Genomic DNA, 24,969 nt, shown 5'->3' on the forward strand with positions numbered 1-24,969 from the left:
TAGGATTGCAGGCATGTGCCACTGTGTCCTATGAGGCTTTCCTCTCAGAGTGAGGGCCCTAGACCAGCAGCATTGGCACCATTGAAGAGCTTAAAACTGCAGGGTCCTAGTCACTACATCAGACCTACTGGGTCACCATCTGGAGTTTAACCAGATTCCAGGATGACTCATATGCGAGTTTAGGAGACTATCTTAGCGGTCTTCCATTTTGGCTAGGAAACATAAAAATACTGATACCTAGTCTGTATCCAAGATGGACTATAATCCCTGCCAGTTAAAAAGTTGTCATTGTTCACTTCTAAATCTTCTCCCATGATTCCAGTGTGAAGCCAGGTTTTAAGAGCCACTGCCTTGAGGAATCCAGATGGAACTAGAGCCTTTACTTAAGCAAGTTGAAAAGACTAAAATTCAATGGCTGGCTTTATAGGGGTCAGCTGATGTGGGGCATCAACTGATGACTAGACAGGAAGGCTGGTGCAGACTTCCCAGACTTATATGGTACAGATTTTTATCAGCAGTTTCCCAGTGATCAATTCTGGCAATTAAATCAACGTTTTGAAATGTAGGTTAGGCCACATCAGTGCAAAGCTTACTAGTGTATGCCCTTATGATATTGTATGTAAGTCATGAAGTTACCCAAAAGAGCACTGGCCTGTTCTAATGCTTATCTAAAAGCACATGTAGTTTGACATGTTCTGTACAGTCATGTTCAGGCACTTATTTAATGACGAGAGTAAGGAATGGGTTAAATACCAAACAATACGGCATCTTACCCAACTTCTTTTTGCTTTCCTTTTTTCCTGTCTGATACCTGAAGAGTGTCTTAGTTACTTTTGGGGAGGGTCTTGGTTACTTTTCTCATTGCTAGGACAAAATGCCTAATACCCATAAGTTAAAGGAGGAAAAGTTTCTTTTGGATCCCAGTTTGTAGAGGTTTCATTCCACAATCTCTGACTCCAAGGTAGGATGGTGTGGCAGAGGGGCATCGCAGAAGAGGAACAGTCCATGACAGGGCAGAGAGGAGGCAATGGAGAAAGAGGAAGGGAACAAGAAGAGGAAGAGAAATCCTATCTGTTCTCCGTGCCAGCCTGTGCCATCCAGGCTCTAAGTCTGTTGAACGGTCTGACGCATAGCTAGGGTGGGACTTCCATTATCTATATCCTTAATCCCACATTCACACACGCTGACCCAGCCACCTTGGAAACTCTCCACCTATGACCAATGAGCATTTGAGGGGACATCTAGGTACAAGATATAACATTCCACTACTGGTCCATAAATGACTCGTGCTCATCTCTTTGTGCAAAACACATTTAGTCCTTGTATAAGAGTTTCAAAATCCTAACAATTTCAGCATTGCTGAAAAGTCCAAGTCCAGAGTCTCTTCCTAGATTGAAGGTACCTCTTAGTTGGTAGCCCCTGTATAAATGAAAAGAAATTAAACACGTCCAATATATGATGGCATGAAATAAACATTTCCATTCCACTTAGGGGAATAGAAGGAATGGGAACAAAGCAAGGTTGAACTCCAGCAAGGTAAACATTAAGTCCCATAGTTCCATGTCCAGCATCGGAGTAACCTGTGGCAAGATGTGAACCCTGAAGGACTTGGGTGGCTCCCCCAACTCACATAGCACCGCTGGTGATTGTAGCTCCCATGGCTTCTCTCTTGAGCCAACTTTGCTCATTTCTTACAGCTCTCCTCAGCCAACCCACAATCCTGGCTTCAAACTTCTATGGTCTCCACTGTACCTTGAGATTCTCCCACACAGCTTCAGGCACTGCCATCTCAGGGGCACACTGCCTGGACTGTTAGGCATTGTGAGAAATCTGGGTGAAAGCTTTTCTGACCCCACAACTCTTGCATTCTGCATGTGCCTAAAATCAGCATCATGTTTATGGTGCCAAAGTTTGACCCCAGCGAAGGCAGTAGTCAAGATTCCTTCTCTTTTAGCTGTAGGGGCGGAATGCCCGGATTGCTGATCTCTGTGAATCCAGCTGGGGTGGAGAATACCCTAGGATGCAGTCATTCTGGAACACATTCCCCCGGGGCTCTCTTCTCAAAGCAAAGTCTTTTACCTTTGCAGTTTTGAAGCTGCAAAGTGTAGAGCCCTGCCGGATCTTGTGACCACCTCAGGCTATCTTTTCTATTGTTCTCTTCTAAAATGCCTGTCTTTTGTTCTTTTTGTATTTTAGGAAAGGGTCTGAAGGGTGTTCCAGATCTCACTACTAGATTGGACTCGTAGTGATCCACCTGTTTACAGCCCTTCCAAGAGCTGGGATTACAAAGTGCATGCCACCAAGCCCAGTCTCAATTGCTGTCTCAGCATGCCCCAGGGGCGGGGCTGGCATGACAGGCCTGGGGATTGAACACCTGGCCCCTGTGCCTGCTTGCAGGTGCTTTAATCTGCTGAGCTATTTGGCTAGCCTTCCTTTTTCTTGTAAACTATTTTCAGCAACTAACTTCTGTATTCCATCCTTATGGGGTGCAACTTCACTGGAGCTTTCTTTCTGGCCAAGCACATCATTTTAAAATAACTCTTCCAGGCTGTTTGCTCATGATTCTCAATATAAATCTGCCTAAAAGCCCCCAGCAGTAGCCATGCCACTGTCTGAATATTACAATGCCTTGAAATTTCTTCCACAAGGTTAGTCTGCTGCCCTTAATCTCAGTCTCAGACAAAAATCTCTGGGCATGAGCAAAATGCAGACAAAATTTCTGCCAAAGCTTAACACACATAGTGTGGAGTCTAACAGTCAATCCAACCCTTATTCCTGAGTGAACTTTCCTAAGCCCGATCTTTATGAGCAGCATCTCTATCAGCATTCTGGTCTTCTGACGTCTGACTTGAACCTTCCATCAAGATCAGGTTTCAGCATTCTAGAGATGCTTCTTCAGCCATCATCTCCAAACCTTTCCAAACTCTTCCCACAAGTCAGTTCCAAAGGCTCCTGAGCCACACGACCAGATAGTGTCATAGTATCCTTGTACTGTAGTATCCATGTACATAGACCCATGTATCCAGTACCAAAATCTGTCTCAGTTAACTTTTCTGGTGGATGGAGAAAAATACCAGACACCTACAAGTTAAAGGAGAAGATGTTATTTTAGCTCACATTTTGTAGAAGTTTCACTCCACAGTGGCCTGAGGGTCATTGCAGAGGACATGACAGGGCTGGCAGGAGGCAACAAAGAAGAACAAGGAGGAGGAAGAAAAGGAGGAGAAGTGGAAGCAGCCAACCCACCCTCTTTCAGTCCCTTTGTATCCTGTATTCCATCGAGGCCACAAACGTATTGATTGGTGCCACCCATACCCCGGGCAGTGTTTCTATTCCTACACCCTAATTCAGTCACCTTTGAGACTCTCCATCTATGGCCACATGAGGCTTTGGGAGGGTCACCTATATACAAGTCATAATAGGGAAAAATCTCATTTGTGTGTTATTTAGCTTAAAACTAATGTGTTATCCAGGTAAAACACTACTACAGAGAAACATGAGAAAGCATGTATTGGCTAGGATGATTCGTAGGATAGTGAGAATTCAGAGGCAAACAGTGCTAAAATCCCCAATCTTTTGCTCGTTAGCTTATAAAGCTGAGAAGCTTTGATTTTACACCTGAAAAGAAGTCAGATCATAGTCGGTACACTCAAAAATCTGTGCTCTGGGGACCTCTGTCTCTTCACCCTTCAGTTCTCAAATTTTTGGAAAAGTTTGTAAGTAAATCTATCTATTTGAGATGTAGTGATGAGACACTTCCATGGTAGTTACATTTATTCAATATTGCCTTTATTCAAAAACATCTATAATAAAATTTAGACTTTATACAGTAATCTCAGTTGAGTAAATAAAGTACAAAACAAAAGCAATTTTTTTGGTGAACAATCACTTTTTTTGTAAGCAATTTTCTTGTAAATAAAGGTTACTTTTTACTTTTATACAACTCTAGCAGCTAATAGATTATCTGATTCCTAATGGGCACTCTATAAAGAAGAAAGAACTGAAGGGTAAAATGAAACTTGTCACTAAGTTCTTGTATTTGTGACTATTAAAACCTCACCATAGAAACGCTACTCTAATAGCATATCTGAAGGTTGGGTAAATCAGAGCCAGATTTGGGGACAGACCAATAGGGTGAGGCATACAGGCAGGCGACAGATACCAGGCTTGAGGGCGCATGGAAAGTCACACGCAGGAAATTTTAACCTTGACCTTATATCTTACCATATAAAAATTCACTTAAAACAGATCATAGCCTCAAATTTAAAAGCTACATGTCTAAAACTTCTTAAAAGAAAACATAGATTATTTCTTAGTAGTAGAACACAAAAATCTTAAAGGATATAAGAGGCAAAAAAATCATCAAGTTGAATTTCATCAAAGTTGAAATTTTTTTCTCTTTTATAGATATTATTTTTAATTTTTAAATTTTTAAAAATCTTGGGGCCAGGGAGATGGCTCCGTGGAATAAGCGCTTCCCTGGCAAGCACAAGGGCCTGAGTTTAATCCCCTGTTCTGCCAAAAAAAAAAAAAAAAAAAAAATCTTTTATTTGTTTGGTACAGAGTCTTACTACACAGCTTGAACTCATGGTGATCCTCCTGTTTCAGCCTCCTCAGCTCTGGGATTACAGGTATAGGCCACTACAGGCCTCTGTGGCTGGCTCAGCCTGCCCTGGGGGGCAGGGCTGATGTGACATGTGGTGGGGATAAGGGAGGATTAAACCATTGTCCCTGAGCTTGCCTAAGCTTGCCTAAGTGGGCATTTTCATCTGTTGAGCTATCTCGCAGGCCTACAGATATTATTAAGAAAAAAAAAAGCCACATTTTGGTAAGAAATATTTGCAACATATACACCCAACGAAGAACTTGTACTTAGACTATATTAGAATTTTTATAATTCAGTAATTTTAAAAAATAGTTTTAAACACCAGAAAAGATAACTAGATCACAAAAAAAGCTCATCTATAGATGCATCTCCAGTCACTAGGAAAATGAAAATTTGAATCATGTCAAATAGAAACCTGTATATCAAATTTACAGAAGCAGTATTCAACAATAGAGAAAAGCTGGAAACAGTCCAAGTGTTCATATAAATGTAATCTACACACATATACACAATGAACTATTACTCAGCCATAAAAGGAGTTCTGATACCTATACCAACAGAGATGAACCTACAACATTGTGTTAATGAAGTAAGCTAATGAAATAAGACACAAAAGAATAGATAGGCCACAATTCCGTTTACATTAACTGTCTAGAAGAAGCGAATTCACAGAGCAGAGACAAATTCTCAGAAAATAGAGATGGGATACCGGGAGTGAGGATTTACTACTGAATGAACACAGACTTTTTTCTGAAATGAAGAAAAATCAGGAAATAGTGGTAGTGGGTGCATAATCCTATAAAATAATCAATGGCACTGAATTGTACAAAGTATATATTGTGCCACCAAAGACATTTTTAAAAGACCAACTGTATTTAAAATATTATTTTTTTTCCAAAATTTTATTGATAAACAGCAATGAGACAGTTTCAAATCAAATCGGAAGTACAGTTTCAACAAATAACACACTGCATATATTCTTCTTAGTGGTTAATTGCTGTACAAGATGCGGACTTGAGATCCTATTTACAAACACCATTAGAACAAATCATTCTATTCATTAAGAGAATGCAACTATATATCTATCCCAACCACTTTGAATACACAGATACAAAATGGACATTCATAGTTATACCCCAATTTTTTCTAAGTTCCATTATTGAATATTATAGGTGTGTAAACTCAGCAAAATATTCTAAAAGAGTCCAGTAGCCCATAATAGCATTGGGTCTTCTGTTTAACTGGCAATGTCAGAAATTATTGACCTGAGTCCCCCACAGCTTAAAATATTCTTGTTTGTTTTCTAGGTTCTCTGTAAATGCTTGTTGGACTAAAAACTAAAACACAATGTGATGCCGCTATACACAACCAGAATTACGCACGTTGACTGTGCTAAGTGTTGGCAAGCATAGGGAACATTGCAATTCCATCTCGCTGGTGATAGGAGTGTAAGACAGCACAATCAAGAACACAAAGTTTGACAGTTTATTTACGTTAAACATGTCTCTACAGTAAGAGTAAAGCATGCCTTTCCTAGTATTCGCCCCAGGAAATTGAGTATGCTCATGCTGACCTTCAAATGAATGTTCACACCAACTATATCCGTAGTAGCTCCAACCTGTAAACAATCCCAAACCCCATTAGCAGTTGAGTGAATTAGTAAATGATGGCCTTTCTACACAATGGAATAGTACTGGCACAAAAGGGGTGAACTAGCTATTAGCTTACCTGACACGGATGAATCTCAAAATTATGATATTGAGAGAAAAAAAGACCAAACAAGCAAATGCACAAATCAAAACAAAACAAAACAAAAGCCCCCAGTGCTATGCATATAATTTGGTTTTATATAAAATTCTAGAAAATACTAATCTGTGACACAAAGCAGACCATTTGTTACCGGCTGGCCCACTGAGATATGGTAGGAGCAGAGTGATGAATGGGCTATAAGAAGGGGTGCAGAAATGTACAGGGATGAAGATGTTCAAGTGCTGTGATGGATTCCTCTGTGTATGTTAAAACTCATTGAATTGTATACTTCAAATATGTGTTTGTAGTATCAGTTGCCTCTCAGTAAATCTGCAAGGAAAAAAAAAAAAGGATTTTCCTTCTCAAGGCATTCTAAGTTCATCAGTCAGTATAGGGGGATGTACCAGTTTTGTTAAAAACAGAATTTTCTAGTATCCTCCAGAAAGTTGTCATAATATTCAAATCTATTAATCTTTTGGTTGATGTTGCCTTGATATGATGCTCTTGTCCAGTGTACAAGGTGACATCACATATAGCAGCCTGAAAATCTTCATGTTCACATCATCCACTTCTTGATACTAGGAAAAATCCAAAGAATGATGATGATGATGATGATGATGATGATGATGATGATGATGATGATGATGTAGTAGGTGCAGGGTCTCACTACACAGCTCAGACTCATAGTGATTCTCCTGTTTTCAGACTCCCCAGTACTAGGATTACAGGGGTGTGCCACCAGGCCTGGACTCGGTGGCCAGCCCAAGAGCTAGGCTGGCACAGCAAATGGTGCTGGGGATCAAACCCCTGTCCCTGAACTTGCCTAAGCAGGTGCTTAGTCTGCTGAGCTGTTCTCTGGCCCTTAAAGCCATCAGTTTTTCTTTTTTTGCTCTCTCTCTCTCTCTCTCTCTCTCTCTCTCTCTCTCTCTCTCTCTCTCTCGTTTTTTTTTGTTTGTTTGTTTTTGTTTTTGTTTCCAGTATGGGGGATCAAACTTGGGACCTTGTGCTAGCCAGGCAGATGCTTATTCCACTGAGCTATCTCTCCAGCCCAAGAATTATTTATTGAAATGTTGATTTTAATGAGCTGGGTTTAGAGTACATGATGATGGAGAGGTTTTTTTTTTTTTTTTTTTTTTTTTAGCTATTTTAGCCTGAGTATGAAAAACCCTACTGAGGCCTCCCAGGTACCCAGTACAGCATATCTCCCTGGGGGAGCAGCCTCTATGTACCCCTGGTCTCAGGAGCTAGCTCCCTTGGACCGTTCGATAAACACTAAGTGGCTCTTACTCTCTGATTTTCATTTTTATGAGCTTCATGCAGCCTCCTCAGTTTGATTCAAATTTGTTGGCAAAGCTTTCAGTATGACCAGCTCTCCACATCCTGATTTGGATTTTTTTTTTTTTTTTTTTTTGGCTGGCTCAGGGTACCATTAGAGCGGGTCTGGTAAGGCATGTGGAGCTGGGGATTGAACCTTGGTATCCTGCGCCTGATTGCGTTTGCACAAGCCGGTGCTTAAACACTGAGCTAACTGCAGGCCCCCTCTACATCCAGATTTAACATTATACTACGGGCCACTTCTTAGAGACTAAATCTAATCACCCTGTGTGGATTTGAATGATCCAAGGCTTCTTCTACCACCATTTCCAGACGTTCTCTCAGACTGATTCATTCTGTGTTGTTATATTTGTTTCTTTCTTAGGGGTCACTTCATCTAAGTTCTGGAACCACCTTACTCCAACAAAAGCAACACTCTTGGATCTATGAAGAATGTGCTGCTGATTTCTGCTGGTCTGTTGAAAGGAGCAGTTCATGAATGTTTTCCTTCTTTTTAATTTTTTATAACTTTTTTGAACAATTTTGATGCTTATGTCTGGTAAGCTAAACAACTAATCTGAAGACAACAATATGAAATATAACAACCATTTTTGAATTCCTATTACTTTGTTTAGTGAAATTCTGTATTATTTCTAGTGATTTTTTGACTATTTTTTTATTCTCTTAAAAAAGAATGTATCCACTGAGCCACAAAAGTGGTTGTGAAATATTCCACTCTTTTTTTTTTTTTAAATTTGAAAATGAGCTTGCATTAGAAAAGTGACAAGGGATATGAAAACAATGAAAGGCAAACTGATAAATTACATTTCTTGGTGATTCAGCTAATTGGAAATTTAGCCTGTGGTTGATTATTTTCCACACCCAAGCCTTCAGTGTTGGCACAAATGGCCTGGGTGCTGTTACAGCTGTCTGGGTAAAAGGATTTGCTTAAATATGCTCTTGTTGGCACGGACAGAATAAAAAATTAAGGGCAAAGTCACACTTATAGATAATGAGCCCTTTATCAAGAAAGCTGTGTTGGACAATCTCACTGCTCAGAAAAAAAGTTTTCAAAAGAAACCCCAGCCTTTGTTCCCTCTACTGGAGGAGACCCAGGGCTGTCAGGGCTGCCGACAGAACCTAGCCTGTAGTATTCAGCCGGCCTCTCAGAATAAAGGAAAGCTCCCCCTTCTAGCTCCTATCACGTTGCCTTTTCTCTGGGCCTTTCCAAGCTCTGCATGCAAAGAAAACAGGATCAGGTGAGCCTGTATTCTGACAGTACTGATTTTTCTAAAATAGCTTAGAGATATTTAGCATTCGAATTCCTTATTGTGGAAGTATGGAATGATGTTAGCAAAGCTTTCCTTTCTGTGTTCAGGAATAAAACGTTTTATAAAGAAATGACTATAAATAATTTAGAATATTCTTGATGATTAAGTTCTCTAAGCAGTGATGGGCTTAAAAATCATAGCTCATGTTTTCTGTTTCAAGATTCACGTTTTTGATAGCCTTTGTGCTGAATTTGAATGTTTAAGAAGCCATTTAGCAGGATTGTTTTATTTGACTCATGAGCCCTGGGTTACTGGGCTGTAGGCAGAAAGTAGATTGTGATTTCCACTTTGTGGATGAAGAAGCAGACCGGGTAGATGATGTGGTTTGGCTGGGTCGTGTGGGTGGTAAGCAACAGAGCCAAGTCTCCAAGGGACCTTCATATTCAAGGTCTGTAGCTTCTGCCACTGTTACTAAAGCCCCATTCTGATGCTGTACTGGCTTTTTCTGGGTAATTCTCAGTCTAACTACTGAGTACTAACTGATCTATCATCCCCATAAACTGACAAGAAGTAGTGCAATAGCCCCAGGAAGGCCTGAGGTGACCACTGCAGGATTACAGACCTCTGGTATAATTTTGTCCTTTACTTGAGGTATTTACAGCATTAACAAGTAACCTTTTCATCTACTTTAACTCTCTTGTGTTTCAGCTGAGGAACCGAGTCCCAGGAAAGCTACAGACCTGTTTGTGTGCTGTGAAAGTATTTGGTGCTCCAAGGCACATAGCTGGTTAGAGACAAGACCCTGGCAGGAAGCAAAGATGACCGAGACCCTGGCCTCAGTGTTTTAGCTGTGGTCTCCGTGTTATCATCCTGGCTTAGCCAGTACCTGGTAAGTACTTGCCAAATGTAACAGGCACCGTTGACTTATCAAAGAAAAGATTTATGACTCAAATAAATGATTATAGAACAATGTCAACAATGCCCTTGTAAAAGATTAATAATTGTGTACAAAATTCAGGCACGGTGCCGCATGGAAAGCTAGAGGAACAATGTAGGACCGATGATGCAATCCTAGCAGCACTTATCAAACCCTGAGACACCATAAAATCCTGCACTGCCCAGCTCTGTAGCAAAGGAGCAGGTGATTCCTGGTCTTTCAGTCACTGATTTTGAGGAGGGAAAATGACACATCCACTCCCAAGCCTTCAGGCGACCACAAACGCTTGGACACATCCTATGTCCATCTCTGCCACCCTTTTCACTACATGATCCATTAAAACTGCATGTCAATGTCCCCGCATCTTCTTACCAATGTCTACATAACACCAAAAGCCTCATACTACTAAATAGTGAAAACTATAAGCAGTTATAAGAGGTTCAGCACTGTGACAGTGGAGACTCGGCCACACTCTTGCGTCTTCATTCTTCTCTGGGAGAAAGCTTGATGGCCTCCCAGCAGTTCACCTTGCAGAAGGCCACAAGATCATGTGTTTTAGATCCAAAGTGGTTTCAGCCAAGTGGAGCCATTGCCCTGGTGGGCAGAGTGCATGTTCCTGGTTCTGTAAGGAGGCTGGACTGCGTCTGCACTCCCGGGGGGGAAACCCCTGCACAGAGGAGGGCATGCTTATGTGTGCCAACGTGCACTACCAGCCTCCTGTTGTGTGGATAAAGACAAGAACTGGGCCTTGAGCTCAAACCCTTGTTTCCAGATAGTGTACTCTAAACCAGGGTCTGCGGGATCTGTATCCTGGGGACCCCTGCCTGATGCACTGCCTGATTTTTCAATAACTTTTAAGAGCCTGGTGTGGGTGATGGCTCACTTTTGTAATCCTAGGACTCAGGCAGCTAAGGCAGGAGGATCACTGCAAGTTCAAGGCCAGCCTGAACTACATGGCAAGATCTTGTCAATGAATGAATAAATGAATGAATGAATGAATGAACAAATGAGTGAATGAATGAATGAATGAATGAATAAATAACTTTTGAAGTTTTATATGCTGCTTTCATGATGCCCTGGAAGAACTAAGCTCAATAGTTGCAGTAAAGGTTATGTGGCCCCACAACACCTAAAATATTTACTATTTTGCTCTTCACAGAAAAAAAAATTGCTGACAGTTGCTCTAAATCATACTGGAGAATAATAGATTGTCTACATTCCACCTTGTAAAGATTCAGACACATCTGAGTGCAGTTCTCCTACAGATTAATCATTTAATACCTGGAAGACAATTTAGCATCTACATAATTCTTTAACATTTGGCTTGAAGATGAGAAAATAGAAACCTGGAGATATTAAAAAGTTGTCTTTCCCTCAAGTTATACTGAACAAATGGAGCAGGGTCAAGATGTGAACTCACAGCCCAAACCACAGATCTGTGATGTTTTGGTCTCAAGTTTTGTGAGTCCCCTTTGTGGGGAGCAGTGACTGAAGATGAGAACAAGACTAGAAGAATGATAGCGACCATAAGGCAGGTGGAGGTTGAAGTTAAAGTAAATATAAAAGACAGCACCACCTGCTCATAATAGGATCCAAGGACATCCAAGACTGAGCACATCTACTGGACTGGTCAAGCCAGTGCCAAAATTCCAGCCTGCTTGGACTCTTAGCTCCTCACTGCTCTTTCTACTAAAGTAAGTTGTCTGTGTGGCACTCCAGAATGGCTTAGTTATAAATCTTCTTAGCTGTATAGTTAGTCCTAACTGCAATGTTAGTTCCTGGAGGCAAAGTCCAAGGGTTGTGGACACCTGGGGTGTAGAGTCTGTCTCCCTTCCCTGAAGGTAGGGTTCTCTGTGGAGGCTGGGAGACAATGTTGGCCTGATTATTTCCTGATGCTTTTTCATGTCTAACCATAAAAAGGCTCCTAAGAGGTCTGTATTTATGGTCATTTTCATCACACACTAATACATACAACCCTTATTTTATCTTGGAGCTTCAAAGGACTACACTATCAAAATCAGCATCTTTATGACTTGTCATCTAACATGTTCTCCTGTATTTCAAAGGGAACAAAGTACATATTTTCCTAAATGTAGCTGAAATTTCCACTCCTACTATTGTTCTTAGGACTTGGAGTCCTGTTGATCAAGTGAGAATCAAATGAACTAGAATGTGTTATATAATTTTTACCTACGGAAATGCAACTGATATTTAAAATCAGCTTATGCTGATTTTAAAACTATTGCATTGCTTTGTTGAAAACTATCATGTATAGATGCAATTTCACAGTCCAAATCATACAAGTACAAATCTATCGGCATTGATCACTATCGAATATACAATTTTAGAACTTTTGGAAACTCTAGTTGCTACAATAAATTTTGAAGAAAGCAGTCTGGACAGAAAATATTTGTGAAAGTAGCACTCTTGAGGTATCTATTTAGGTATTGTGGCTCACATACATTAATTCACTCAGTTGAGATGCAGGTTAACTTGTGATCACACTAACCAATGCTTCAGATAATCAATTTGTAAAGAGAGAAGCCTTATTTGGGCTCACGGTTTCTTTTAGAGGGTTCAGTCCAGGACTGCTTGGTGCTGTTGCTTTGGACTGATGATGGTGCACTATGGCAGAATTATGTGGTAGAGTCAAATCTCTCACTTTATGTCTGGGAAGTAAAAGAGAGGTAGGGACTGGAGTCTTAAGATCCCTTTCAGAGTCACACTGCTAATAACCTCAAAGTATCTTGCTAGACCCATCTCCCAAAGGTTTCACCATATCTCAGTAGTAGCACTGGCAGAATAAGCTTGTGCCTCATAGATGTTTGGGGGATGTTAAAGATTCCAGTGTTACCAAGAGTTAAGGGCACACTTACACATTTTGCCTGGCTTGTTTTTCTCTGATCTTGTGCCACCCATCCTAAAGCATTCCCATTGAGATTCCATGGGAACATCCAGGGCGGACACAGCACATCAGGGTGTATGAATCAAGGTGCGACAATAAGAACTCTTCCTCCAGCTCCTACTTCCTGGCCATGGCTGATTGGTCTAGAGGAGGGCAGTTGGCCTAACTGAAAGAAGCGTTCTTCATCCAAGAATTGGGGTTTTGTACTGAAAGAGTCAGGAAGTCTGAGCACTAGGACTTAGGACCTCAGAAGCTGTCAGTTGACATGATTCCTTTTATATTGACAAGAAAAATGATGGAAGTTGGTTTGTGAGGAGTAAGAAAAAGGAACAAAGCAGGTGTTCAGAGAGGAAAAACTGAGAAGCGTGAACTGTGAAGTCATGAATTCCTGATTCTTGTTTTTCCTGAAACTTAGCTAAAGATTTATTCTTGTACACTATTACATAAGATACCTTTATATCCTTAAAATAAAAAGTTCTTTTTGTGTAAGCTCATTGGAATGGCATTGCTGTTGCTTGTCACTAGATGTCTTAAACCACGTATGCAGCAAAACAATTTTCAGGACAACATGAAACAAAAATAGTTTTGCTCAGAAAATAGGTAGTTTCTGGAAAGGTAGCTTGTCAATTAGCTCCTTCAAGTTACAATACAGAGCTGATTAAGCAGGCCCACGACTTGGGTTTAAGATGTTTAATAGTCCAATGCTTAGCGCATTGGATTTTGGCTGTCGCTATGATTGTGGTTTGTTTTAATGAGTAATAAGTAGCAAAGATTGACAAATAGTATATTGGTGACCTACAGAAAAGAGAGGTAAGGAAGTAAATGGTGATGAAATTACAGTGCTATAATCAAAGCCCCTCTCCACTCTAGGCATTCTGGTTTGAGTCCTTGCTGGTAGGCCTGGCCCCATAGCCCATCCTGGGGTGTATGTAAAGCCTGGTGGTCATTTATTCTCCTTCCTCCATACCAACTCTCTCATTTTACCATTCCCCAAGTCTCAGTGTTTAAATAACTAGAAATCCTTTAGACATATCCAGTTCTTATCATCTCCACTGACGCTATCCTCATCCAAACTGGCATCACTTGCTAGTCACCCAGTTGTTCTCTTTTTTGATCTCCCCTCATCCTTTGCATTCTTCATTCCCCAGTTCTAGCCAAAGGGTGCTTTGTGAACTGTAAAAGGGATCTTGGCATCCGTCTCCCCACAGACACACTCACTAGCACAGTCTCTCCTAAGCATCTTCATGGTTTCCCATCCCCTAGATCCATAGCCTTGCCTCGTGGCTTCATGGTGAATCGCCCTGAAGCTGAAAGTGATGCCTCCACTCACTTCCAAAAATTTGGATCACGTGGTTTTCAAGTGGGATCCTTTAGTCAGTACTTCCTGCTGCTACCTGGTGATCCTGACATGTAGCAGATAGAGCTCCTCTAAGTAGGCAGGCCCAAACTCTGAACCTGGGCATCCATCTTGCCCACTGGTCCTTCCCTCGGCATGGAGCGCTGCCACCTCTGTCCCCCAGCACTGCTGGCGGCTGTGCTACTCAAAGCCACCTTGCCCGCCTGGCTGCCTCAGGGCACGTACTGGGGCTCACGCTGCCTCTCCTGCAGCATTGAGTTGAACATTAGGTGCCAGGAAACCTCTCCTGCCCTCTCTCGCTCCATTCCCATTGCAGGCTCCTCAGCTGCCCTGCCTTCCCTTTGTGAGGCTGCCCACCGGCTAGTTGTACATTGATGTGTATTCTTTGGATGATGTTTGTTTTTCTCACCAGACTATAAGCTGAGCAAGGGCAGGGGCCGTGTTTGCTTTCCTCAGCACTATCAGGCCATGCCCAGGCCTTCGCCTTCCAGGGAGGAGGACTTCAGTGTCCCTACTGGGAGACCAAGCAGGACAAAGGTCATCCTGCTGGTGCACCATTAAAAATTCAGCACCAAGAATCTTGGGTAAAGTCAAGTGTCAAGTGTAAGAGTCGGGGTAAAGCTCTGAGGAAGGTGAAGTCAGTGGACAGTTGGGTGGTTGGGTGAGTGGAGTGTAAAATGCTCAGGACAGTTGTTGTGTGTGGAGCACAGCCTTCTGGGCTACCAGCTCTGGTCTTCCACTTCATCTGCCAAGGTCCTCTCCCTGGAACTGCAGGGTGTGACCAGAGAACAGAAATGGTTACCTTTGTCCAGCCAAGCCTAGGGACTTGGCAGGGCAAGTGGCATCCCAGGGGGTCACTGGGATAGACTTGTGGCCTTGTCTGGGTGAGAGAGGACTCAGTTAACTAACAGAGGTGGAATTAATTCAATGGTGAGCTTCAAATCTCAGCAGGTACCCCTGCCACTTATTTGTCAAGCGACCTTAAGATAAGTGACACCTGATCATTTGCCCTTCCTTTCAAGCTCTAGCCTGGGGACATATGTGTACTTATCTTAAAGCATGATAAAAGTGAGTATTACAAGTGCTATTAAGACAAGCACAAAGATCCTTCTCCCGCCATTATTGTTATAATTCTATTTTATAATTGGATGCTACCAGCCCCCTGTATTTAGTCCTGTGCTGGACACTAGGCAGTTGGAGTGGTGACTCCCATACCTCTTATCCACTGTACCTACAGCCTTGTACCTGCAAGCCAGATCTTATGCCACTGAGGGAGAAAGGCTTCTGGTTTCTAAATGCAACCAAAGTAAGGACTCTTGAATTCTAGATAAATTGTTACTCTACCCTAGTGTATTCCACAGTACGGATGCTTTGCTTTGCAACTGCAGGCAACAAAATGCCACTGAGTCTCAGAATGACTGTGCTGCTCTATATTATCCTCATTATACCTCAGAAGCTGGCCCGATACCTCCTGGAAGGAAGAGAGAGAGCTCACACAGGCATTTCTTCCTTGGGTAACCACAGAGGTGACCATGCTAGGCAGATTGGTCTTCTCTCCCTGGTTTTCCATTGTTCTTGCATGTTGTTTTTCCAGGGACAACAGCAAAGGGCACATCTGAGTCACATGGCTGAAATGAAATGCTCTGAGCAGAAAGTAACACATGAGAAGCCCTGGCTATATTCTACATCCTTCGCAGACCAGGGTTCACCAGAAAGTTGTTTCTGTTACAGCCATGCAAATTCCACCTGAAATTCCAGTGTGACTGACAAGCATGAAAAAGGAAGAGTGATGGGTAATTTGATGTGTCCCCATAAGCGGACACATCACAAACCACAAACTGGGTACCCAGCTGTTTGCCCAAGTAGTCCTCTGGTTATACCTGAGAGGATGTTTTTAGACGAGAGGCCCATTTGAATCAGTAGATGGAGTAAAGCATGACTCTCTCACTATTGACAGTGGGCCTCATCCAATCTGTTGAAGGCTAAAATACAACAAAGGGGAATTTCATTATGAAAAGGGATTTTCCTCTTGCCTGATTGACTGGAGCTGGAACACTTTTTTTTTCTTCCTGTCTGTAGACGTGAACTGAATCACCAGCTATTCCTGGGTCTCCAACCTGCTGGCATTTGGCCCACACCATCTGCTCCCCCAGTTCTCAGGCTTTCCGACTTAGACCGGAGCTCCACATTGGCCCTCCTGAGTTCTCAGCTTGCTAGTTGCTGACTCTGGGATTTGTCAGCTCCTATAACAACACAAATCAATTCTTTGTGAAAAATAATTTCCTTACACACGCACATAGCTCTCTAAAGAACCCTAATTAATAATAATACAAGGAGGTTGGAAGCTTGTTTTGCCTTAGAAGTTCAAGAGGCCAAAAGTTAATGAATTTTTTTTCCTTGCTAATTAAAACTCAGAGTTTTTAAGAGAAATACCGACTATTGTAAGGGCAAATCACTTCCTGTATAATGCTGTGGTTAAAAGAAGGACAATTAGTGGCTGGGTGTGGTGGTGTGCACCTATAGTCCTGGCATTCTGAAAGACAGACAAAAGGGTCACAAGTTCAAATCCAGTTTGGGGAACTAGGAACTTAGTGAGACCTTATCTCACATTAAAAAAAAAAAAAAAGCAAAAAACAATAAAGGGGCTAGAGATGTGCCTCAGTGTGAAGGACCCTGCTCTATTCCCACTATCACAAACAAATGAAGAGAAGGAGGAGGAGAAGGAGAAAGAAGAGGAGTTGGAATTAATGTAAACTGTTTACTATCAGCCAGCCAGTACACTGGCATCAATTCAATGAATGAGTTGAATTCAGAATATATTTAATGACTTCAAAAATTGTTTTGAGAACAAATTTTAGGCACTAATTTTTCATTTGCCTTCCTCAGTAAATGTGTGTCTCAGTTACTCTTCTCTTGTTGCTGGGACAAATACCTGACACTCAAAATGAAGGAAGGAAAGATTTATATAGCTCACAGTGACCAGAGGTTTCAATCCATACTCAGCTGGCTCCACGGCAGAGCGGCACATGGCTGAGAGCAGCCTTTCATGGTGGTGGCAAAGAGCAGGACAGCAAAGGAAGGAGGAGCAGCAGCTCAAGCAGCTAGCTTCTCTCCCCTCCTTACACTGTAATGCAAATTCCCTGCCCAAGGGAAGGTGCAGCGTCCACACCCAAAGCAATCAATCACAAACTCCAGAAGCTGCCCCAAGACTGCATGAGGCTTTGAGGGGGACACCTAGACACAAACCATAATAGTGTGGCATTTACTAAGCTGCAAAAATCCTTGAATGTAGCCCCAGCACAGGTCAAGGCATGAGCTTCTCCTCTGTCAAAAGAAGCTATGCAAAATTCAAAGAGCTAAGTGTGATTTCTTCCCTTGTGTTAATCAGTGGCATGGTCACTTTAAAAATCTATTCTTCCTACCCAGACCTCATCTTTGTGAGGCAGTGTGGGTGACTGGATGTTTTGTGTTCCTGACCTCCATGGCCGGCATGAAGAATTACATAACAGTCTGATGTGGAACACATATAGCTACTTCCTCATAGACTTCTGGGAAATTGCAGGAAACCTTCCAGACTCAGCTCTGTTCCAGATGCTGAGATTTTACCGGGAGACTCGAGGTCAGGAAATTAATTTTTTGGACCCGTATCTGAAGAGCGCAATGTGGGGTCCCGTGGCCTCCTGATGAGACCTTTCTGGGTCCTTTCTTATCTACCGAGTGGAATGGATGGGAAGGTCAGGGAGGAACAGGCTTCCTGCCAAGATCAACAGACTGGCAGAAGTCTCATCTCACCCTTGTGTATGAATAAAGATCTATGCCCTCCATCTCTGCAGTGCTGGATGAAGTCACAGCCAAGTCATCCACAATGCAGTGCTTGGTGGTGGCCAAAAGCTAAGACTAGAAATCCTGCCTTCACCACTTGGGCTTTTCACCTAAGTGCTCTGGTCTTGGCAGGGGAGGAAGAGAGAGGAAGGTGGAACTGCAGAATTGCTGAGACTCCCTTTCCTTAAAATCTTCGAGGTTTTGGGTCATCTCCTTCTAGAGTGGCGTTGCCAGGAAGATAAGATTCCCAACTTACCAGAAGTAAGCCTTGGCAGTCCTGAAGCCTCCTCTTTTCACCACAGCAGAGATCCTGAGCTGCTCATGCTTCTGTTCACTTTAACAAACATTTAGTGGCACTTGCTGTGTAACCCAAAACCCTGTACTAAGTTCTAGAGACACAAAATGAACTCACCCACTTGCGGCAGCTTAAGGAAGATCCAGAGTGCTAGCTCAGCAGAACATGTGCTAAGTGCTTATTTTATTTTATTTTTATGTATTTAGTACAGGGTCTACAGCGTCTCACTACGCAGATCAGGTTCGTAATAATCCTTCCTGTTTTTCAGCCTCCCAAGTGCTAGGATTATAGGCGCGCACTAACAAGCCCAGTCTCAATGGCCATCTCAGTGCACCCCAGAGGGCGAGGCTGGCATGGCAGGCTAGGTATCGAACTCCAGGGACACTGCATTGCCTAAGCAGGCGCTTTAATCCACTGAGCTATCTGGCTGCCCCACCCCCTGTGTTTGTTTTAAAGAACACAAAACCATACACATGTCAGTTTTATTTCCTTTTGTATAAAAAGATACTTTTGTGACCCTGGGGACTGAACACAGGGCATTCATACTTAACTTTATCTCCACTGCCCCTCCCCTTCTTAATTTTTTTAATTTTTAAGACAAGATCTTGCTGTATGGCTACGCTGTCTAGGCTGGATTCAAACTTGGGATTCTCCTGCCTCAGCCTCCCAGGTTGTTTGGATTAAAGGGCATCCCACCATGCCAGACACCAGAGCAGCATTAAAAGGAGTCTGAAGATTTTAGGGTCCTCCTTCCGCCAAGACAGCAGCCTCGGCGATTGCCCTGAAATCAGTTGACACTTGTGATCAGGATGGTGCTGTCAGGGGTTGGTGGGAAAAGGCTACTGCCTGGTTTGCCTGCAGCACTCTGGGGAAGCTGTCTGTCACCTAACAAACCTGATGACCCCAAGCCACCTTCGTGTCCAGGTGTCCTCGTGAACAGCCCCCAGACCTCCCAACTGCTGGACTTTCGAGAGAACACAGCAGTAGAGCCGTGCAGGACAGCAGGCCCAGCCACCCTCTGACACTACTGCATGGCATGTCCTGGGAGAGACCTGCCTGGATCAGCCTTTGCTGAATTCCTGACATTAAAGGTCGAGGCAGGAGGAGCCCCACAAGTTCCAGTCCAGCCTGGGCTATATAAGCAAGTTCAAGATCAGCCTGTGTTAGATAGTGAAATCCTTTCTCAAAAATACTCCAAAATAAATAAATACATAAATAAAATAAACTATTATTTTAAGATACTGATTTTGGCTATAACTTATTATATAGCAACAACAGAACCAGAACAATATCTTCATCAATATTATCCCTAAAATAATCAAGAATCAGAGTTATCATGGAAGCATTATACAATGATTATCCAATGAATATGACTCCTGCTCAGGACGAGAAAGGTAACATTGATACACTGACATAAAACTGTCACCAACAGAGTCATGCAATGTTCTAAGCTGTCTTATACTTTTAAAGCACATAGCTTTGAGCTAGGTGCAGTGGTGGTGCATGCCTGTGATCCCAGAACTCTGGGAGGCTGAGTCAGGAAGATCAAATTGGAGTCCAGCCTGGGCAACTTAGTGACTTACTGAGGTCCTGTCTCAAAATATAAATGGCTGGGGTATAGCTCAGTGTGAAGGGCTCAATCCTCAGTACTGGAAAAAAAAAAAAAGAAAGAAAAGAAAGAAAGAAAGAAAAGAAAAAGTGTAGGCTTGAAATTCATTCTAAGGGTTTTTGACCTAGAAATATTTCTATGGAATGTGAAGATTCTAAAAAAAATATTCAACTTAAAAAAAAAATGAATTGAAGATAACCCCTTAAGTCATAATTACTGTTAATCTGTTTCACATTATCAGTACTCTTCAGGACAACTGAATTTTTTGTTTTTGTTTAAAAAAAAAAAATCATCCTGAATCTTTATTTACTCCAACCACAATGAGACACATGCTGATCACAGGAAAAACAGTGGAAAATAAGAATAGACTCTTGCTTTCTACCCCATTGGCTAGACCTTGCAGCACACTCTTCCATTATAAATTCATAGATGTTTTCAATAACATAAAGATGCAAGGATTCTAACTTAGCTAAGGGCTGTATCTCAGCTAGAGATGGAGTGACCTGTCTTTAAAAATGATAGTTTGTGACTCAATGGACCAAACCCTGGTCTGAAGATGCAACTCCTCTCACTGTAGAAAACATCACTGTGTTAAACAGGTGATGATTTCAGAGCCCACCTCTGGAAAGCAGCTTACCTTAATCTGCATGTTAGTTTCTTTTGTGCAAAGTTGTCATTGTGTAGAGTCACTGTAAGAGTCACTGTGTTTGCAGTTGAGGGAAGCTGCAGAGTGGTTTAAAATAAAGTCTGCAAATTAAAAACACTGAGTCAGCTTTGCAAATGTGGTAGCTTTTAAAAGTCAATTGCTTTTTTTTGAGTCTGTCCTAGCCTGGCAGAGTGGCACACATCTGTGGTCCCAGTACTCAGGAGACTGAGGCAAGAGGATCACCATGAGTTTAAGACCAGTCTGGACTATGCAATGAGACCTTGTTTCAGAAAATAAAACCAAAACAAACAAAAAATTAAAATCGCCTTCCTTTTGCCACCTGAATTGCAGTGCAGTATTCACTATCAGAGTAAGAAAAGATGTGTATTGGGTAGAATGGGATTTAGCAGATAAACAAAAACACTCCCTCAGAATCCGCTGAGTTTGGAACTAATGAATGGACTAAATAGAGACATGCCTGTTTTCACGACTGTACTATGTACAGATGGTATATAAAGTCCACACGGGAGAGGGAAAGACAAATGAGAGGTTGTTTAGATAACAAATTCACAGTGGGGGTTTCTTTCCGTTGGTGAGGCCATTCTTAATTGAGATGTGTTGAAAAATGTGATTGTCTTTGCAAAAGCTTTTGGAAGTAATTTTTGGAGAAAAGGGCAAGTCTGCATATACTTCAGTTGTTTTTTTTTTGGCTTGTTGTTACGGTTTGTGTCTAGCTGTGCCCCCAAAGCCTCATGTAGTCACTGGGGTGGGCTTCTAGAGTTTACGATAAGTTCATGATCCAGTGCTGGGATTATGGGTGAGTGCTGCTGGGATTATGGGTGAGTGCTGCTGGGATTATGGGTGAGTGCTGCTGGGATTATGAGTGTCAGTGCTACACTGGCCCTGAGGCAGCAGCCTGACCTGAATGCAATGTAAGGGAAGGAGAGAGGCTGGTCTCTGGCATTGCCACCGCTGCCGCTACTCCTGCCCTTTAGCTCTGGCTGTTTCATTGTTTTCCACCTCCATGGACTGCTGCCCTCTGCCATGTGCCACCCTGCCTTGGAGCCAGCCGAGTAGGAAGTGAAGCCTCCACAAACTGTGAGCTATATCAACCTTTCTGTCTTAATTTTGGGTGTCAGGTATTTTGTCCCAGCAATGAGATAAAACGAGACACTCAAAAAAAAAAAAAAAAACAAAAAAAAACAAAAAAAAACAAACAAACCACCCTTTAAACTTCAGTTGCTTTGTGTTGTAACCTTACCATGACAGCTCTCTCTCCATCTCACCCGTGTTTGTGAGGTTGTACTCTCTCTCACGTGGCTCCACGGTTACTTCCTGTCTTGGACCTCCTGATCTTCCAGGGAGTCCCTGTCTCCCTGCTGGGGACTCTCACAACCCTCCATTCACTCCTCCTGTGGTTCCGACGCTGTGCTGAAAGGAATCCCTTATCTCCTGCCTTCCCTGTAGATTTCGAGTGCCCCGGTCCGAGCAAAGTGGTTTATTTCTTCCTCTCTCCATCTGCACAGCCAGCACACAGCTCCATGTGGAACAGGTGCTTAGTCAATGCTGAACGCTCTGTCCTTGGATCCATCTGCCGTCAGTTGGTTCACTCTGCACGTCTAAGACCACCCCTTCATCTCTGTGGCTCCTTCTGAGTTTCGGTTCTGAAGTTCTTAACTATGAAAGGGAGGCCACATTCGCTGATGTGAGGCCCGCGGGCCATGTGCGTGCTCATACCGCATGCGCGTGCGTTTATTGAGTCCACATCTTCCTTTCCTGGCTTTGTCCCCCCCATCTTCCCTGCACATTGTGCTTTATTTTCTTTCCTTTTTCCAATTTCCCGTTTGGAACACTTCTGAAGGTGAGAAAACTTCTTCTTGCTACTATATTTGTACTTTCTAAATACTATGCTGAATCCAGCTACAATTCTGTGATTGTTCTGAGAAAAGTGTTATCTTTCTACTGCAAAGTAAACTTTCTTACCATCTACCTATCAGAAGCCTATGCTAGTCTTTAAATATGGCCTGGAATTAGTAAGACTCTGGAATTGTTTGTAGCACAAAGAAACACAGGCTGGAAGTATTCCACAGGAGTCAGTATGAGTTACTTACTGTTTTAAGAATAAGAACATCCAACGGTGAGATGGTGAGATACTCTGCGGACTAAGTGCCACATAGGCAAGTGCAGGGACCTGGGCTTGATCCCTGCTGGCCCTGTCCCCGGAATGAGTGAGTGCCCGAAGCAAAAACACTAAAAAGAACATCTAATGGCATGGGAAGTGTTCACCAAAAGTGACAAGAGCATGGTATGAGGCTAAACAGGATTAAATTCCTCTTAGCTATGTTCGTTTTTTCTAGCTCTATAAAGATTTGAAGTTGCTACATAAAAAAATACAGATCTGCTGGTTCAAAACTATCATTACACTTCTTTTCTGCATTTTTGCAATTTACCAATGACAATGTACATTTCTATCCAGAAAAATACCCCAAGCTCCAACATATTTACATAAAAACTGAAAGAATTAATGAGCAAACAGATTAAGACATTTAAAAGGGGAAAAAATCTATTATATATAGATATATGTACTGTAGCCTGGGAAAAGGGGAGAACAAAGGTACATTTATTTATTTATTTAGTCTTATTGAGACAGAGTTTCACTAGGCAGTTCAGGCTGGCCTTGAATTTATGGGGATCCTCCTGCCCTTGCTGGGATTACAGGTCTGAGTTGCCATGTCCAGCCTGCAAAGGGATTTTTTTTTAATAGTAAAGTTTCATAATGAAAAAACCCTTTAAATTCACAAGTAAAAATAGTGTGTGATGTCCCAGGTACTGGTCAGTGAGGGCAGTCAATTAACCATGCGGCTGACTTTGCTCACCTATGCCTTTCTTTCATTTCATGCAGTTCTTTTAAAGGGTCTGGCCTTGAGTGTGGATGTATGCCATGTTATATACTGTAGCTTGGGTCTTGTCTTTGGGGTATTTCACGAAACTTCAAACCTTGTGCACACCCACTAATGTACTATAGTCTTGGGTCTTCCAGCGCGCCCCCTCCAAAGCCACCTGGAGAAAAAATCCCGGTGACGTTCCTGGGAGCCCACATTTATGGAAAGCCAAGCTGTACGGTATTTACTCAACTTCTCTTCTGTCTGTTAGGTCAGAGAACAGACTCTAGCGACCCGGATAAAGCCCGGCCGGAGGGGCCTTGGCAGCCCCAGCCGCCCCATTATCATTCAAGATCGGGGTGTGAACGAATGCAGTGTTTAACAATCGCCAGTTTGCTTTGAATGTTTTATAACCGTGACTGGGGCTGGGGAAGAAGAACACAGTAGTGTCTTCTTCGCTGGAGCTCAAGTCGAGGCTTTATTTAGTTTTTGGGCAAGCCACACTGGCAGCTGCACGGCCTCAATGGGCGCTTTCTAGTCCGGAGCGGGCTGCAGGCTGCGTTGCTGGGAGCCCGGGGTCTGGAGCCGCCCGGAGCGCGGCGGGGGCAGAGGAGGAGCAGCCCGGCCAGCCCGGCCCCATCCCGCTCCGTGACAGGTGCTCAGCGAAGAGCAAAGCCAGGCCTCCCTGCCTGCTCCGGAGCCCGGGCCCCGCGTCTGAACTAGCAGCCGATTTTTTTTTTTTTTTTAAATCGAGTATTTGTTTCAAAAGTCCAGAGCATTGGCCGACAGGGATGTATCCCGTGGCTTGGGCTTTCTCTGCTCAGCCAGCGCTGATGCAAACATTCACAAAGCCCCTGACTTTGCCTAATGACCAAGAGCAGCCCTGCCTGGCAGAGCGCCTTCTTTTGGATGGCTTGATGCAGCTCCGATTAACAAGAGCAACCGAAGGGCCGTCTCTAAGTCCTGTTTCCTTACAGCCAGGCCAAAGGAGATTATCTGCTCTTGATTTGGACTGACAACCCTGTTGACTACTAACTGTCATTTACTGAGACCTTTTAGGTGCCAGGCACTGACTGAGTTGGGTTCTTCATGTTCACGTTCCCTGCTGCTGCGACCCTTTACTGTTTTCTTTCTGATGTTTTTTCTTTTTTAACTAAGGAAAAAAATTGAGTTTCAGGGAGAAAGAGAGATTAGGAAATTTGTTCAACATGATTAAGCTAGTTTATAAGCAGTACTATTGGAAATCCAAACTTGTTAATAACTGCAAAGTAGTTTTTACTCTTTGTAGGGGGACACTTAGAGCTGATGCTGCACAAATTTCAAGTGGAAGGCCCAAGGTGGCTTTGGCCTGCAACAGATGAGCTGGCCCTGGGGAAGACAGAAAGAGCCTAAAATAGCTTCTGTTTTCACTGCAGAAAATTCCAGGAAAATTCAGATAAAGTAAAGTGAATTAGGCGGAGTTGAAAAAGCACGCCTTCTCAATAGTTTACAACATAGACTTGTATAAAACCCTTTTAATTCCAGTAGCTCATTCTTATTTTATTGTAAATGATTTCTCACTAATATAAAACACTTT

Source organism: Octodon degus, unplaced genomic scaffold (assembly GCF_000260255.1).
Source record: "Octodon degus isolate 3935 unplaced genomic scaffold, OctDeg1.0 scaffold00001, whole genome shotgun sequence".
Taxonomy (NCBI): Eukaryota; Metazoa; Chordata; class Mammalia; order Rodentia; family Octodontidae; genus Octodon; species Octodon degus.